Source organism: Hemitrygon akajei, chromosome 11 (genome assembly GCF_048418815.1).
Source record: "Hemitrygon akajei chromosome 11, sHemAka1.3, whole genome shotgun sequence".
NCBI classification, from domain to species: Eukaryota; Metazoa; Chordata; class Chondrichthyes; order Myliobatiformes; family Dasyatidae; genus Hemitrygon; species Hemitrygon akajei.
The window spans coordinates 53414680-53431324 of NC_133134.1; the positions used below are offsets into that span (position 1 = coordinate 53414680).

At 44.9% G+C, this 16645-nt stretch overlaps 1 protein-coding gene across 2 annotated transcripts in view; it reads left to right on the top strand.

The window, feature by feature from the left end:
- Window positions 1–16645, top strand: part of nsmce1 (NSE1 homolog, SMC5-SMC6 complex component) — a 72146-nt gene that overhangs the window by 18274 nt on the left and 37227 nt on the right. Inside the window, exon 1 of one of the 2 annotated variants that reach the window (XM_073060889.1) lies at window positions 12268–12286. The exons of the other annotated variant lie outside the window; for it this stretch is intronic. The gene's annotated coding sequence lies outside the window, so the exon portion shown is untranslated. Of the gene's footprint in view, window positions 1–12267; window positions 12287–16645 lie in introns of those variants that run through there. 2 annotated transcript variants of the gene reach the window in all.

Consider the following 16645-nt stretch of genomic DNA (forward strand, 5'->3'; position numbering starts at 1 on the left):
ATACAGACTGTGGTCTCGCGGTGAGGAAGTTAAGGGTCAAGTTGCAATGCCTACCTGAGGTTATTGGTATTGGCTTATAATTGTCACATGTACTAAAATACAGTGAAAGACCCGTTTTGCATAGAGATCTAATCTTTACATAGTGCATTGAGGTAGATTAAGGTAAAATAATAAGGCAGAATAAAGTGTAAAAGCTACCGAGAAAAGTGTCGTGCTGGTAAATGATAAAGTGTAAAGATGATAACAAGGTAACAAGAGTCAAGAGCCCATCTTGTTGTACAAGAGGCCCATTCCAGAGTCAGAAAACAAGCTGTCCTTGAAGTGTGTGATACATGCTTTCAGCCTTTTGTATCTTCTGCCCAACGGGAGAGGGGAGAAGAGATGGTTGGGTGGGTCTTTGATAATGCTGACTGTTTTACTAAGGCAGTGGGAAGTATAAACCAAAGTCCACAGAGGGGAAGCAGCTTCCTGTACCATCTACAATTCTCTCAGTTTCTTGTGGTCACGTACAGAGCAGTTGCCATATCAAGTTGTTTTGCATCCAGATAGAATACATCGATAACATAAGAAATAGGAGTAGGTCATCTGACCCATTGAGCCTGCTCCATCATTTAATAAGATTATGTCTGATCTGACCATGGACTCATCTCCATTTACCTGCCTTTTCCTCATAACCCTTAATTCTCCTACTATCTGTGCAAAAATCTATCCAACCTTGTCTTAAATATATTTACTGAGGTAGCCTCCACTGCTTCATTGGGCAGAGAATTCCACAGATTCACCACTCCCTGGGAACAGCAGCTCCTCCTCATCTCAGCCCAAAATGTACTCCCCCAAATCTTGAGGCTGTCTCCTAGTTCCAGTCTCACCTACCATTGGAATCAACTTTCCTGCCTCTATCTTAACTATCCCTTTCATAATTTATGTTACTATAAGATCTCCTCTCATTCTTCTGAATTCCAGCAAGTACAGTCCCAGCTGACTCAATCTCTCATCATAGTTTACCCACCCCCCCCCCCCACCAAAATCTCTGGAATCAACCTGGTGAAACTCCTCTACACCGCCTTCAAAGCCAGTATATCCTTCCTCAAGTAAGGAGACCAGAATTTACTGAGAAAAATTAGTAAAGGTCGACGGAGAAATGCTGCATTTCTTTAGCCTCTTGAGGACTGCTGCACTTTTGCAGGTGCTGTGTCTTAAACAGATACTCCGCTTGTTCCCTCAGATGAATGTAAAACAGACATTCAAAGCAGTGAAGACCTGCCCAATGGCATACAACATGATTAACACAAATGATTTGGTCAATATTACATCACCAATTGCAAATTCTGTGCGCATATTGGCTTTATGGTGTGTCTACATCAAACGTACTTCATTGGAAATTGACGTATTGGGAGGAATAAATGAATGGCTTCTTTCTCATTTACTTCAACATAGTTTTCCACTTCACCTCATGAAATCAGCAACAAAGTAGTTAATTTTTATCAAATTATTAGTTTCGTTGAAGATAAGAAGCAAAGCAATGAGATGGCAGATGGCAAGGGCCCACATGAAAGGATTATAGAATAAAGGGAAGTGAATTAAGTATAAACAATGACTTGACTATACTGTGGTCACGAAGTTATCAGATTTTAAACATTTACTGGTGCAGAATCCAGGATATTGCAAAATAAAGGTCTTTTATCAACCAGAAATCCCCACCTATCTTAGAACACTGCCTTCTAACAAAGAAAATACATTGCAAGATCCTAAGATACGTGGACCATGTACCTTGGTAGCCATCTCGCAGCGAAGGTGGACACTGAGAATGATGTTCTTCATTGTTTCCGAGCATCACCACAGACTTCGGCCAAAATCAATTATTTGAAGATTGAGACACCAAACCTGCAACAAATCTCACGCCCAGGCACTGCGGCTTTAAATCCACTTTGTAGGCTTCTCAGTGGAGCCAATGGAGCTTGTGATACCAGTCTTTCAAAACAGTCACCCTGTTCCAAGTTACGTTTCGACTGGACATAGCTGGGCACAGCACCTGCACTCAGATCACATCACTTTCCTGGCAGTTTAATCCTCCTAAGCTCTTTGCGTCCTCCTGTACTGATACAATGAGGACCAAAATAAGCTTGAGGAGTAACACATCGTTTATTGTCTGGGCATGTAATAACTTGAAGAAGTCGATAATGGATTCCTTTCTTGTTTGTATCAGGAGTTACACACACACACACAAAATGCTGGAGGAACTCACCAGGCCAGGCAGCATCTATGCAAAAGAGTAAACAGTCGACGTTTCAGACGAGACCCTTCACCAGGAGACCATCGGGAGTTTATGCTTTTTTGCTTGACACCCTTCTCCCCTTTTCTTTCCTTTTAATTTGTATATTTCTACATATTTCCTTGTAGGCCAGACATTATGTAGCACATTACACAAAAGAGCTTAACTGTCTCTTAACTTTCCCTTAATGTGGGAGAAGTAGAGAAATTCCCCATATTCTCTAATACGGGGAAATTCCAAATTCTCCATACAAGAATATTCTCAAAATCTTCTTGAAAAAACTGCAGCATTCCCATTGATTCTCAGGACCTCAAGCCCAAAACCATTCGAAGTGAAAAAGAGCATTTGGGATGGCATTGAGAAACTCTGGACAATTCATCAGAAACTTGTGTAAGCCCAGCCTAAATGGTGGAGGGGGCACACTCAGCCATCCCATCAGGGACCCTCCTCCCTACCTGCAGATCCCTCACAGAAGCCAAGATGGCATTGGTGAACTGTGATGATGTTCTGCGGGCCTACGTACAATAATTCCAAAAATACCTCTTTTGAATTGCTCTCACTGCAATCTGCAGCAGGTAATTTCCCTTTAAGCAATGTAAATTAAATCAACTTTATAATCTACAGATCTTATGAAGGACTTGGCAAACCAAGCAATGTGCCACATTATGCAGATGAAAGTTTGTCGCCGAGACCGGAAGCAAGGCAGGAGGGTGGGGGTGACTCCAAGCCAAGCTGAAAGGCAGGTGGATAAGTCCTCCTCTTGCTGGCAATCGCTGAAGAACAAAACTGAGGACCCGATGGCAAGATTGCTGTATTGGAAGGAAATGAGACTTCGTTGTGTTCTATGTTTGACAGAGGCATGGCTTACTCCCATCACTCCAAATATGGCAATCAGACCCATAAGCGTCTTGATTCACTATTGGACTGAAATGCCAATTAGGAAAAGGCAAAAGGTGGAGGTGTGTGTTTCACGATCAACTCACAGTGGTGCTCCGTTTGGAGGTTTTGTCATACTCTTGTTCCCTGACCTCAAACACCTAATGGTCAAATGCCATCCATTCTATTTACTTAGAGAGTTCTCCTCCATAATCCTGACCACAGTTTGTATACCACTGCTGGCCAGCTATGATCAAGCGCTTGAGATACTGCATGATGCTGTCTCCAAACAAGAAATAGTCCATCCTGACCCATTTCAAATCATAGTCAGACTTCAAGCAGGCTTGTCTGAAGAAAACCCTACCCAATTACCATCAGCATATAACCTGTGGCACCAGAGGTCCCAACACACTAAACCACTGTTATACTAAGATAAGGAATGCCTACCATTCCATGCTTAGATCACATTTTGATAAACCTGATCACTTGGCTGTCCATCTCCTAGCTGCATACAGGCAGAGGCTAAAGAGCAACACTCCAGAGATTAGGGCCACAAAGAGGTGGTTGTTGGAGGCAGTGGAGCAGCTACGGAATTGCTCTGAGTGGGTGGACTGGGCCGTGTCCCATCTCACAGGTGAAGTGGCAATTCTGGACTAAACCTGAATCAATGAAGGCTGTGTGAAAATTGTGGCAGAGGTTGGTGATGAAACATATCAACTCCTGCCTAAGAAGCAACTTGGATCTGCTCCAGTTTGCCTACTGGCACGACAGGCCCACGGCAGATACCATCTCATTGACAATCTGGAACATCTGGATGGCAAAGATTCCTACGTCAGGATACTCTTAATCGGCTATAGCTTGGCATTCAATACCATCATCTCCTCAAAACTAATCAATAAACTTCAAGACCTTGGCCTCAATATCTACTTGTTCAATTGGATCCTCAATTTCCTCACTTGCAAACGCCAGTCAGTTTGGATTGGCAAAGATACCTTCTCCATCAGCACAGGTTCACCACCAGGCTGTGTGCTTTGCCCCTGCTCTCCTCACTTTGCACTTATGATAATATTTGGCTAAGCACAGATCCAATGCCATATTCAAGTTTGCTGATGACACCACTGTCTTGGCTGAATCAAAGGTGGTGACAAATCAGAGTATGGGAAGGAGATTGAAAATCTGGATGAATGTTACCATACAGCAACATCTTTCTCCATGTCAACAAGAGCAAAGAGCTGTTTATTGACTTCTGGAGGAGGAAACCAGAGGTCCACGAGCCAGTCCTCATTGGAGGATCAGAGGTGGAGAGGGTCAGCAACTTTAAATTCCTCAGTGTTATTATTTCAGAGGATCTGTCCTGGGCGCGGCAATTACGGAGAAAGCATGGCAGTGCCTCTACATCCTTTGGAGTTTGTGCAGATTCGGCAAGAGAGATAAAACCTTATAGAAGTGTAGTGGAGAGTACATCGACTGGCTGCATCACAGCCTGGTATGGCAACACCAATGTCCTTGAACGGAAAATCCTACAAAAAATGATGGATACAGCTCAGACCATCATGACTGAAACCCTCCCAACCACTGAGCACATCTACCTGAAGCATTGCTGCAGGAAAGCAGTATCCATCATCAAGGACCCCCACCACCCAGGCCATGCTCTCTTCTCACTGCTGCCATCAGGAAGAAGGTACAGGAGCCTCAGGATTCACAACACCAGGCTCAGGAGCAATTATTACCCCTCAACCATCAGGCTCTTGAACTAAAGGGGATAACTTCACTCAACTTCACTTACCCCACCATTGAGATGTTCCCGTAGCCTGTGGACTCACTTTCAGGAACTCTTCATCACATGTTCTAGGTATTTACTGCTTGCTTGCTGTTTGTTTGTATATTTATTTATTATTTCTTTCTTTTTGTACTTGCACAGTTTGTAGTCTTATGCACACCGGTTAGATGCCTAAGTTAGTGTGGTACTTCATTTATGTTGTTATGATTATTACTTTGTTATGGATTTTATTGAGTGCACCTGCAAGAAAATGTATCTCAGGGTTGTACATGGTGATGTATATATACTTTGATAATAAATTTACTTTGAACTTTTCTGGGAATGTGTAGGCCATTAACAGGACAACGTGAGCAAAAAGTGGCAAACACTTGAGAGCAAAAGTGAAAATTCATCAGATAATTTCCAACGATTGTGGATTTGCTTCCTGAGAAGTTGGAAGAAGAAGAGGCGATCTCACCAAAAGGATTTCACAGGCCAGACAGAGAGAAGGCTCTGAAGCCTTAGGTCTGGGAGCAGCTTTAGGATAAGGGGTGGGTTGTTTGGAATCAGGATGAGAAATACCTTCACTCATTGATGGTGAAACATTGTACTTTAAATTAAAGTCAAAGTCAAGTCAATGTACTAACCGAGTATGTTTATGTCACCATGTATTACTTTGAGATTAATTTTCTCAAAGGCATTTACAGGAAATCAAGAAATACAATAGATTTTACAAAAAACTATACATCAATTAAAGACTGACAAACAATGAATGTGCAGAAAATGACAAATAGTGCAAATAAAAAAATCAATAAATAATACTGAGAACATAAATTGTAGAGCCCTTGAAAATGAGTCTGTAGCTTGTGGAATCAGTTCAGAGTTGAGGTGAGTGACATTATCCATGTTGGTTCAGGAGCCTGATGGATGCAGGGTAATAACTGTTCCTAAACTTGATGGTGTGGATCCTATGGCTTATTTCCTGCCCAATGAAGCAAAAAGAGAGCATGGCCTGGACGGTGGTGGTGCTGCTTCCTTGTGGTAGCCCCTTGCAAAACGTGCTCAAAGATGGGGAGGTCATTGTCTGGTGATGGACAGGGCTGCATCCACAATGTTTTGTATGTTTTTTTCTCTCTTGGGCAGTGGTGCTTCCATGCCCAGGTAATGCAATCAAATGGGATACCTTCCACTGTGCATCTACAGAAGTTTGTCAAAGGTTTAGATGACACACTGAACCTACGCAAACTTCTAAGAAAGTAGAGGCACTGTTGTGTCTTCTTTGTGCTGGTCCTAGAACAGACCCCCTGCTACGATAATGCCAAAGAATTTAAACTTTCTGACCCTCCCAACCTCCAAACCCCTAATGAAGACTGGCTCGTGGACCTCTGCCTTCTTCCTCCTGTAGCCGATAATCAGCTCTTTGGTTTTGCTGACGTGGAACGAGAGGTTGTTATTGTGTCACCACTCAACGAGAGGTTGTTATTGTGTCACCACTCAACTAGAGATTTAATCTGCCTCCTATAAGCCAATATGTCACCACCGTTGATTCGGCTAAAGCAGTAGTATTGTCAGCAAACCTAAACATGACATTGGAGCTGTACTTAGCAACACAATCACAGGTATAAAGTGAGTAGAGCCGGGGGCTAAGCATGTGGCCTTATGGTGCACCTGTGCTGACGGCGATTGTGGGGGCAACATTGTTGACTGGGGTTTGCAAGTGAGGAAATTGAGGATAAAGTTGCACGGGGAGGTATCGGGGCCTAGGTCTGGGAGAGTAATGGTCAGTTTTGAGGGGATGATAGTGTTGAATGCTGAGCTGCAGTTAATGAAGAGCATTGTTGTCCTGATGTTCCAGAGCTGAGTGACGAGCCAATGAAATGGCACCCGTTGCAATGTAGGCAAATTGTAGTGGATCCTGGTCACTCCTCAGGCAGGAGTTGGTATGTTTCGTCACCAGCCTCTCAAAGCACCTCATCACAGTGGACGTAAGTGCTACTGGATGATAGTCATAGAGGCAGGTTACCACATCCTTCTTAGACACTGGCATGAGTGAAAGCTGTTTGATGCAGGTGGACAGCTCAGACTGCTGAAGTGAAAGGTTGAAGATGTCTGAAAACACTCCAGCTAGTTGGTTAGCACAGCTCTTTGGTACTCAGCTAGGTGTGCTGTTTGCATCAGGGTGCTTTTTATGGATTCACCTTCCTGAAGGATGTTTTTACTTCAGCCTCAAAGATGGAAATCACAGGGTCATAGGGGGCCATGGGGTTCGTGGAGGTGCCTTCATGTTCTGTCAGATCGAAGTGAGCCGAAGAGACGTTCAATTCGTTTGGGAGCGAAAGCTTGTTGCTTGGTTTTGCTTTGTAGGAGGTGATGCCATGCAAACTCTTAATATCATAGGTTGTGTTGTCATTCAAAATGCAAATTGCTGGTTTTCTGGACATGAATGGAAACAGGATCCAGGACAAAAACAGAAAATGCTGAAAAAACTCAGCAGGAGAGACTGCTAGAAGATGACGCAGAAGATAAGTCCTAATGAACAGTGGTGAAAGCTCGAAGGAATGGGTGGTCTACCACTGTTTCTATTTCTTATGTTATGTTTTTAAAAAATTAATACAGTTAAACATGAGGATTTGTATGGGGTGGGGGAGATACGTGTGGAGATCTTGGGATCAGGTCCTATTGAGCTAATTACCACCCAAATAGTCATCAGCAGGGTGGTGGAAGGTGTTGTTGACAGCACTATCAAGCAGCACTTACTCACCACTGATGGGATGTTTGGGTTCAGTAAAATCTACAGTTTTAACTGCTACAGGCAATGCAGTCCTTGCCCTCCTCTGACGGTGCAGATGGGCTTCGACAAATCACAATCAGAATCATGTTTATTATCGAGTGTCTTGAAATTTGTTAACTTAGCAGCAGCTGTTCAATGCAATTTATTATAATACAGATAAAATAGTTATGTAGATATAATATAGATAAAACAGTTCAGGTATTACAATAAATAATAAACAAGACAATGGGCACAGTAGAGGGCAGTAAGTTGGTGTCGGTCCAGGCTCTGGGTATTGAGGAGTCTGATGGCTTGGGGGAAGAAACTGTTACATAGTCTGGTCGTGAGAGCCCGAATGCTTTGGTGCCTTTTCCCAGATGGCAGGAGGGAGGAGAGTTTGTATGAGGGGTGCGTGGGGTCCTTCATAATACTGTTTGCTTTGCGGATGCAATGCGTAGTGTAAGTGTCTGTAATGGCAGGAAGAGAGACCCTGATGATCTTCTCAGCTGTCCTCACTATCCACTGCAGGGTCTTGCAATCCGAGATGGTGCAATTTCTGAACCAGGCAGTGATGCAGCTGCTCAGGATGCTCTCAATACAACCCCTGTAGAATGTGATGAGGATGGGGGGTGGAAAATGGACTTTCCTCAGCCTTCGCAGAAAGTAGAGACACTGCTGGGCTTTCTTTGCTATGGAGCTGGTGTTGAGGGACCAGGTGAGATTCTCCGCCAGGTGAACACCAAGAAATTTGGTGCTCTTAATGATCTCTGCCGAGGAGCCGTCGATGTTCAGCGGGGAGTGGTTGCTTCGTGCCCTCCTGAAGTCAACAAGCATCTCTTTTGTTTTGTTCACGTTCAGAGATAGGATGTTGGCTGTGCACCAGTCCTTTAGCCGCTGCACCTCCTCTCTGTAAGCTGACTCGTCGTTCTTGCTGATGAGGCCCACCACGGTCGTGTCATCGGTGAACTTGATGATGTGGTTCGAGCTGTGTGTTGCAGCACAGTCGTGGGTCAGCAGAGTGAACAGCAGTGGACTGAGCACACAGCCCTGGGGAGCCCCCGTGCTCAGTGTGATGGTGTTGGAGATGCTGCCTCTGATCTGGACTGGACTAAGGTCTCCCAGTCAGGAAGTCTAGGATCCAGTTGCAGAGGGAGGTGTTCAGGCCCAGTAGGCTCAGCTTTCCAATCAGTTTCTGAGGGATGATTGTGTTGAATGCTGAACTGAAATCTATGAACAGCATTCGAACGTATGTGTCTTTTTTGTCCAGGTGGTTTAGGGCCAGGTGGAGGGTGGTGGCAATGGTATCGTCTGTTGAGCAGTTGAGACGGTACGCAAACTGCAGGGGTCCAGTGAGGGGGGCAGCAGGGTCTTGATATGCCTCATGATGAGCCTCTCGAAACACTTCATGATGATGGATGTGAGTGCAACGGGATGGTAGTCATTTAGGCAGGACACTGAAGACTTCTTCGGCACGGGGACAATGGTGGTGGCCTTGAAGCACGTTGGAATGGTGGTGCTGATCAGGGAGACATTGAAGATGTCAGTGAGAACATCTGCTAGCTGGTCTGCACATCCTCTAAGCACTCTGCCAAGAATATTGTCTGGTCTAGCAGCCTTCCGTGGGTTGACCCTGCACAGGGTTCTCCTCACATCGGCCACGGTGAGACACAGCACCTGGTCATTCGGAGGAGGAGTGGACTTCCTCGTTGCTACGTCATTTTCCGCCTCAAAATGGGCGTAGAAGTTGTTCAGCGCATCTGGGAGGGAGGCATCACCCGCACAGAAACAATATTAAATAAAGTGAGGTAGCTTTGGTGGGTTCAATGTCCATTTAGGAATCAGCTGACAGAGGGGAAGAAGTTGTGTTTGTTCCGCTGAGTGTGTGCCTTCAGGCTTCTGTACCTCCTTCCTGATGGTAACAATGAAAAGAGGGCATGTCCTGGGTGATGGGGGTCCTTAATAATAGAGACTGCCTTTCTGAGGCACTACTCCTCGATGGCAGATTGCAGGCAGTCCCTGGATTCGGTAAAGCTTCCATTTCTGACAATTGTCTGTAAGCTGATTTCCGTTAGTCAGAAACGTGTGCTTTTTTTTGTAACCCACACTCCTTGTACACTAGCTGTAGTTCTTTCAGGCCATTGAATAGTCACCCAAACACTGGAATAGAATTCAGTCATCAGTGAATACTATGAAGCAATTTAAAAAAATTATATTATTACGGTACTAGCTTGAAAAGTGGAAGAATTTACTTAAGAGTCAGCTTTCTATGGGTCTGGACTGTAGTAAGGCTCAGTACAGTGGGCACACATATTTACATAAGGTTGCATGTTTTTTGCTGAGAGCTCATGGGAACATTGCTGCCTGGTTTCCTAGTGACAGCATTTCTCATCCTCCTCCACCCACTTGTCCTCTTTGTGTGTCCTCACTAAGACCATAAGATATAGGAGTGGAATTAGGCCATTCAACCTGTTGAGGCTGCTCCACCATTCCATCATGGCTGATTTATCATCCCCCTCAACCCCATTCTCCTGCCTTCTCCCCGTAACTTTTGATGCCCTGACTAATCAAGAACCTATCAACCTCTGCTTTAAATATACTCAATGACTTGGCCTCCACAGCTGTCTGTGGCAATGAATTCCCAGATTCACCACCCTCTGGCTAAACAAATTCCTCATCTCTATTCTAAACAGATGTCCCTCTGTTCTGAGGCTGTGACCCCTGGTCCTAGACTCTCCCACTATAGGAAACATCCTCTCGTCTACTCTATCTAGACCTTTAAATATTCAACAGGTATCAGTGAAATTCCCCCCTTATTCTCTTAAACTCCAACAAGTACAGGCCCAGAGCCATCCTCATATGTTAACCCTTTCATTCACAGAATCATACTTGGACCCTCTGGACCCTGTTAAATGCCAGCACATCATTTCTTAGATAAGGGGCTCAAAACTGCTCACAATACTCCAAGTGAGGCCTCACCAGTGCTTTATAAAGCCTCAGCTTGTTTTTTATATTAATGTCCACTCGAAATGAATGCTAACATTGTATTTGCCTTCCTAACCACCAACTCAACCTGCAAGTGAACATTTAGGGAATCCTGCATGAGGACTCCCAAATCCCTTTGCACCTCAGAATTTTGAATTTTATGCCTTTATTCCTTCTATCAACTTCCCTACACTATGTTCCATCTGCCACTTCATTGCCCATTCCTCAGTCTGGCTAAGTCTTTCTGCAGACTCTCTGCTTCCTCAACAGAACCTGCCCCTTTGTGTATCGTCCGCAAACGGCCACAAATCTATCAATTCTGTCATCCAAATTATTGGCATATAACATGAAAAGAGGCAGTCCCATACTGACACTGCAGAACACCACCCCTCAATGGCAGTTAAATAGAAAAAGGACCTCTTTATCCCTACTCTTTGCTGCCTGCCAGTCAGCCAATCTTCTATTCATGCTAGTATTTTTTCCTATAATACCATGGGCTCTTAACTTGTTAAGCAGCCTTGTGTGGTACCTTGTCAAAGGCCTTCTGAAAATCCAAGTAATCAACATCCACTGACTCTCCTTTGTCTATCCTGACTCTTAATTCCTCAAAGAATTCATCAAATTTGTCAGGTAAGATTTCCCCTTTAGGAAACTGTGCTGTCTTTGGCTTATTTTTTCATGTGCCTCCAAGTACCCCCAAAATCTTGTCCTTAATAATGGACTCCAATGTCTTCCCAACCACTGAAGTCAGGCTAACTGGCCTATCATTTTCTTTCTTCTGATCCCTCCCTTCTTAAAGAGTGGAGTTACATTTTCAATTACACCCCCACCCCACTCTGGAAACCATTCCAGAATTTAGTGATTCATGAAGGATCATTACTAATGCCTCTACAAATTCTTCAGCTATCTCTTTCAGAGCCCTGGGGTGTAGTCCATCTGGTCCAGGTGACTTGTTTACCGTCAGACCTTTCAGCTTCCCAAGCACCTCCTCCTTAGAAATAGCATCTCAATTCGCTTCTGCCCGCAGATAACCTCGAATTTCTGGCACACTACAAGTGTCTTTCACAGTGAAGAATAGTGCAAAAAAAGAGTAGTGCAAAGTGAAGAGTAGTGCAAAATATTTATTAAGTTCATCCACCATTTCTTAGCCCCCCATTACTAACTTTCCAGCGTCAGTTTCCAATTGTCCAATATCCACCATTGCCTCTCATTTATTTTTTTTATATATCTAAAAATACTTTTTGTATGATCTTTTATATTATTGGCAAGCTTACCTTCATATTTCATTTTTTCTCTCCTTAGGGCTTTTTAAGTTGCCTTCTGCTGCTGTTTTTGAAAGCATCCCAAACCTCTAACTTCCCACTTATTTTTGCTATTTCATGTACTTTCTCCTTTGCTTTTATGCTAACCTTGACTTCCCTTGTCAGCCACAGTTGCGTCATCCTCCCTTTAGAGTACTTCTTCTTTCAAATGTATCTATCCTGTGCCTTCCAAATTGCTTCCAGAAGCTCCAGATATTGTTGTTCTGTGCTGCTAGTGTCCTCTTCCAGTCAAATTTGGCCAGCTGCTCTCATGCTTTTGAAATGTGTCAGTGTTTAGTGGCTTTGGCTCGTCAGGCTTGGACGAGGTAGGTTGTCTTCTAAGTTTCTCTGAACCTGTTCTTATTTGTTCATTCATCTGTCAGTGCATGCTATAGTGAGAATGGCTCTGGAGCATTGTTTTGTACTGCATGTGGGAGGTGGAAGTCTGGGAGACCTCCAGTATAAACACATCTGCACCAGGAGCACCAAGCTGCAGCTCCTGCAAGAACGTAGTAAGGAACTGGAGCTGCAGCTCGATGACCTTTGGCTCAAATAGAAGAATGAGTAAGTGACAGACAGGAGCTACAGGGAGGTTGCAGGAGCCAGGTAACTGGGTGACTGTCAGGAGAAGGAGGGGAAATGCACGGCCAGTGCAGAGTACACCTGTGGCTGTTCCTCTCAATAATTAGTATATAACTTGGATACTGTTGAGAGGGACAAGCTACCGGGGGGAGACACAGTGACTGAGTCTGGAGCTGTGGCTCCGAAGAGCAGAAAGGCGAAGAGGACTGCAGTGTTGATAGGAGATTCTTTCATCAGAGGAACAATCTGTGGGCGTGATAGAGACACCTGGATGGTATGTCGCCTCCCTGGTGCAGGATCAGGGATGTCTCAGATTGTGTCCATGGCATTCTCAAGGGTGAGGGTGAGCAGCCAGAAGTCTTGGTACATATTGGCACCAATGACATGGATAGACAAGATGAGGGGGTCCTGAAGAGAGACTTTAGGGAGCTAGGTAGAAAGCTGAGAAACAGGACCTCCAGGGTAGTAATCCCTGGATTGTTGCCTGTGTCATGTACCAATAAGGGTAAGAATAGGATGATTTGATAGGGGAATGTGTGGCTGAGGACCTGGTGCATGGGCCAGAGGTTCAGATTTATGGAACATTGGGATATCTTTGGGGGAAGGCATAATCTATACAAAAGGATTGGGTTTCATCTGAACTGGAGGGGATCCAATATCCTTTGCGGGCAGGTTGGTTAGAATTGTTCAAGTGGGTTTAATCTAATTTGGCAGGGGGATGGGAAATGGAGTGATAGTGCTGAAGATGAGGTAGTTGGGTTACAGACAGAGGCAATGTGTAGTGAGACTCTTGGCAAGAAGAGGCTGATGATAGGGTGAAACTGCAGGATGAGCTGCAATGTAAAAGGTGGACAAAATTGACAAGGGTGAATACAGGGCTGAAAGTGTTATAACAGAATGTGTGCTGTACACAGAAAAAGGACAATGAACTTGTAGCACAGTTACAGATTGGCAGGTACGATGTTGTTGGCATCACTGAATCATCGCTGAAAAAGATTATTGCTGGGAGCTTATTGTCCAAGGTTGCACATTGTATTGAAAGGATAGTCAGGAAGACAGAGAGGATGGTGCGACGCTGCTGGTAAAAAATGAAATTAAATCATTAGGAAGAGGTGACATAAGATTGGAAGGTGTTGAATCGTTGAGGATAGAATGAAGAAGCTGCAAGGGTAAAAAGACCCTGATGGGAGTAATGTAAAAAACTCCCAAACAGTAGTAAGGATGTAGACTACAATGGGAGATAGAAAATGCATGCCAAAAGGGACAATGTTATTCGAGTTCAAGCTCATAGGACTAGATGCTTCAATCCCTTTGATAAGCACATCCTAACTCGGGTCATAGGATAGAGATCTTGAGGTGGGGCTTGGTGGTGACAGATGCTTCCCAGGGGTCATCAGGTGGGCACCCCCCTTCTTAGATGTTTTGTCAATTTAAGCCCACTACATCTCCAGAGGGCCCAACAGTGCGATCCGGCATGCCAGATGCACCCCACACCACCGCCACTTCACATCTGACCACCCATGGGTCATTTTACAGCCCAGCTGGTGTCACTCCTCTTCATCCATAACCAGGGGCTGCTTCGCTTGGCTACCTCCAAGAGTTCTTTTATAGCTTGCCGCTGGCCCTGTCCTCCAACTCCCAATTCCTTCAGCAATCTGACCATGGAAGTAGCCGCAAATCCTCTGTGCCAACCTCTGCTGGGAAAACCTACACCTTCCATCCACGCTGCTTAGTACCTGTAACCAGCTCAGCGTATCTTTTTGCTCATACACCTCGCAGACTGCATCTTCCCAGGGAACCGTGAGATTTGAGATTACCACAGCCTTCAGACTGCTAGACCACAAGACCAAGTCTGGTCTGAGGGTGGCACTAGCTATCTCCGGGGGAAATATTAGTCTTATGTCAAGGTCAACAGCCATGTTCCAGTCATGAGCAGTTTTCAGTATACCTGACACCATCCGTGTCATTGAGGGAGGCACTGTCTGTTCCTGTCGGACAAAGGGGATGGCGGTTCTTCCAGTCATAGGGGGCTTAGAGTTGTTCCTCAGCCTTTGCTACCACAATGGCTACCAAACATCCGAAGACCTGGTTGTGCCTCTACGTGTTTGCTGTTCTTCCACAAAGCGGACACGCTGGGTCTTCATCGAGCCGTTGGTTCCGATTTTTGCAAGTTGGGAAAACATCATAAACCGCTCTTATCAGGAAGCTAATCTTTCTTCCTTCATTCTCCCATAAATCTTTCCAGCTAAATTTTCTTTTCCCAATGTTTTCCCACCTTGTCCACTGTCCCTGTTTTGCCTGAGACACTGCTCCTGCACACCTCATCTGCTCCTCCTGTCGCTGTACTTCCTCCACCACCACAGCTCGCCTTTGCTTTTGTGTTGTTGCCTTTTGCCAAATGGGTCTATTTGAACCTGTGCCAAGGCCCCCTCTTCCAGTTTGCACTTAGCCCACCATGCCTGTAAACCTGAGTGTTGCTTTTGCCTGTTTTACTGTCTCTGCTGGGCACCACTTCCTCCCTGTTAAGGTCCTGGGTGCAGTATCCTGGACAACACTGTCATGAGATTCCGAGAGAGTCATCTCATGCCTCACCTCGGCACACTTCAACTCTTCAGGCAGGCAACTCCAGAACTTCTTTGCCATACAGGTAGATGTTAGTTAGCAATCTTGGTAGGCCCATCCACTTCTTAGTGAAGGAACTAACTCTCCTCTCCATCTTTTCAACATGAGTGATGGGGACTTCACACGGAGTCAGTGGCCACAACACCCGAGGGAGCAATCCAAGCTGAATGCACCAGAGTTTGAGGTTTCCTGGCAGCAAGCTCTTATTTATGGCTTTAAGCCCTTTGATGATTTCATCTCTCAGCAGTTTCACTTTGTTTTTTATCAGTGAAGTTTACCCCAAGCTGACACAGTGGCAGATTGTTTTTCAGTGTCACAGCACAAAGGTTATCTAACTTACCTGGAGAGAAACAACTGCATCGACACATGTGTGCAGAAGGCAGGGATGCCGGCTTTGTCTGGCTGCTTAGAACACACAAGTATAATTTGGCATCAAAAACAAACTCCTAAAAGGGAAAGAAAAGACCTTCATGTCATGTTCTTGGACCTAGTCAATGCCTTTGGGTCGGTCTCACATAACCTCCTTTGCCTTCCTTTGAATTCTTCCGTATATCAGATTCTTGGGAAGCTGAGAGGTCTGAAGGTAGATAAGTCAGCTGGGCAAGATGGTGCACGCCCAGGGTTCTGAAAGAAGTGCATGAAGAGACTGTGGAGGCATTAGAAATTATCTTTCAAGAATCACTAGGTTCTGGAATGGTTCCAGAAGACCGGAAAATTGCAAATGTCAGCCTAGTCTTCAAGAAGGGAGACAGGCATTAATAAATTATAGGCCAGTTAGTCTGACTTCAGTGGTTGGGAAAATGTTGGAGTCGATTGTTAAGGATGAGGTTTCGGGGTACTTGGAGGCTCATGATAAAATAGGCCGTAATCAGCATGGTTTCCTTATGGGAAAATCTTGCCCGATAAATCTGTTAGAATTCTTTGTAGAAACAACAACCAGGTTAGAGAAAGGAGAATCACTTGATGTTGTGTACTTGGATCTTCAGAAGGCTTTTGACAAGGTGCCACACATGAGGCTGCTTAACAGACTACAAGCCCATGGTATTAGAAGAAAGATTCTAGCAAGGATAAAGCAGTGGCTGAGTGGCAGGAGGCAAAGAATGGGAATAAAGAGAGCCTTTTCTGACTGCATGCCGGTGACTAATGGTGTTCCACAGATAACACACACAAAATGCTGGTGGAACACAGCAGGCCAGGCAGCATCTATAAGGAGAAGTACTGTCGACGTTTCGGGCCGAGACCCTTCGTCAGGACTGACTGAAAGGAAAGATACTAAGAGATTTGAAAGTAGTGGGGGGAGGGGGAAATGTGAAATGATAGGAGAAGACCGGAGGGGGTGGGATGAAGCTAAGAGCTGGAAAGGTGATTGGCAAAAGTGATACAGAGCTGGAGAAGGGAAAGGATCATGGGACGGGAGGCCTAGGGAGAAAGAAGGGGAGGGGGGGGGGAACACCAGAGGGAGATGGAGAACAGGCAAACAA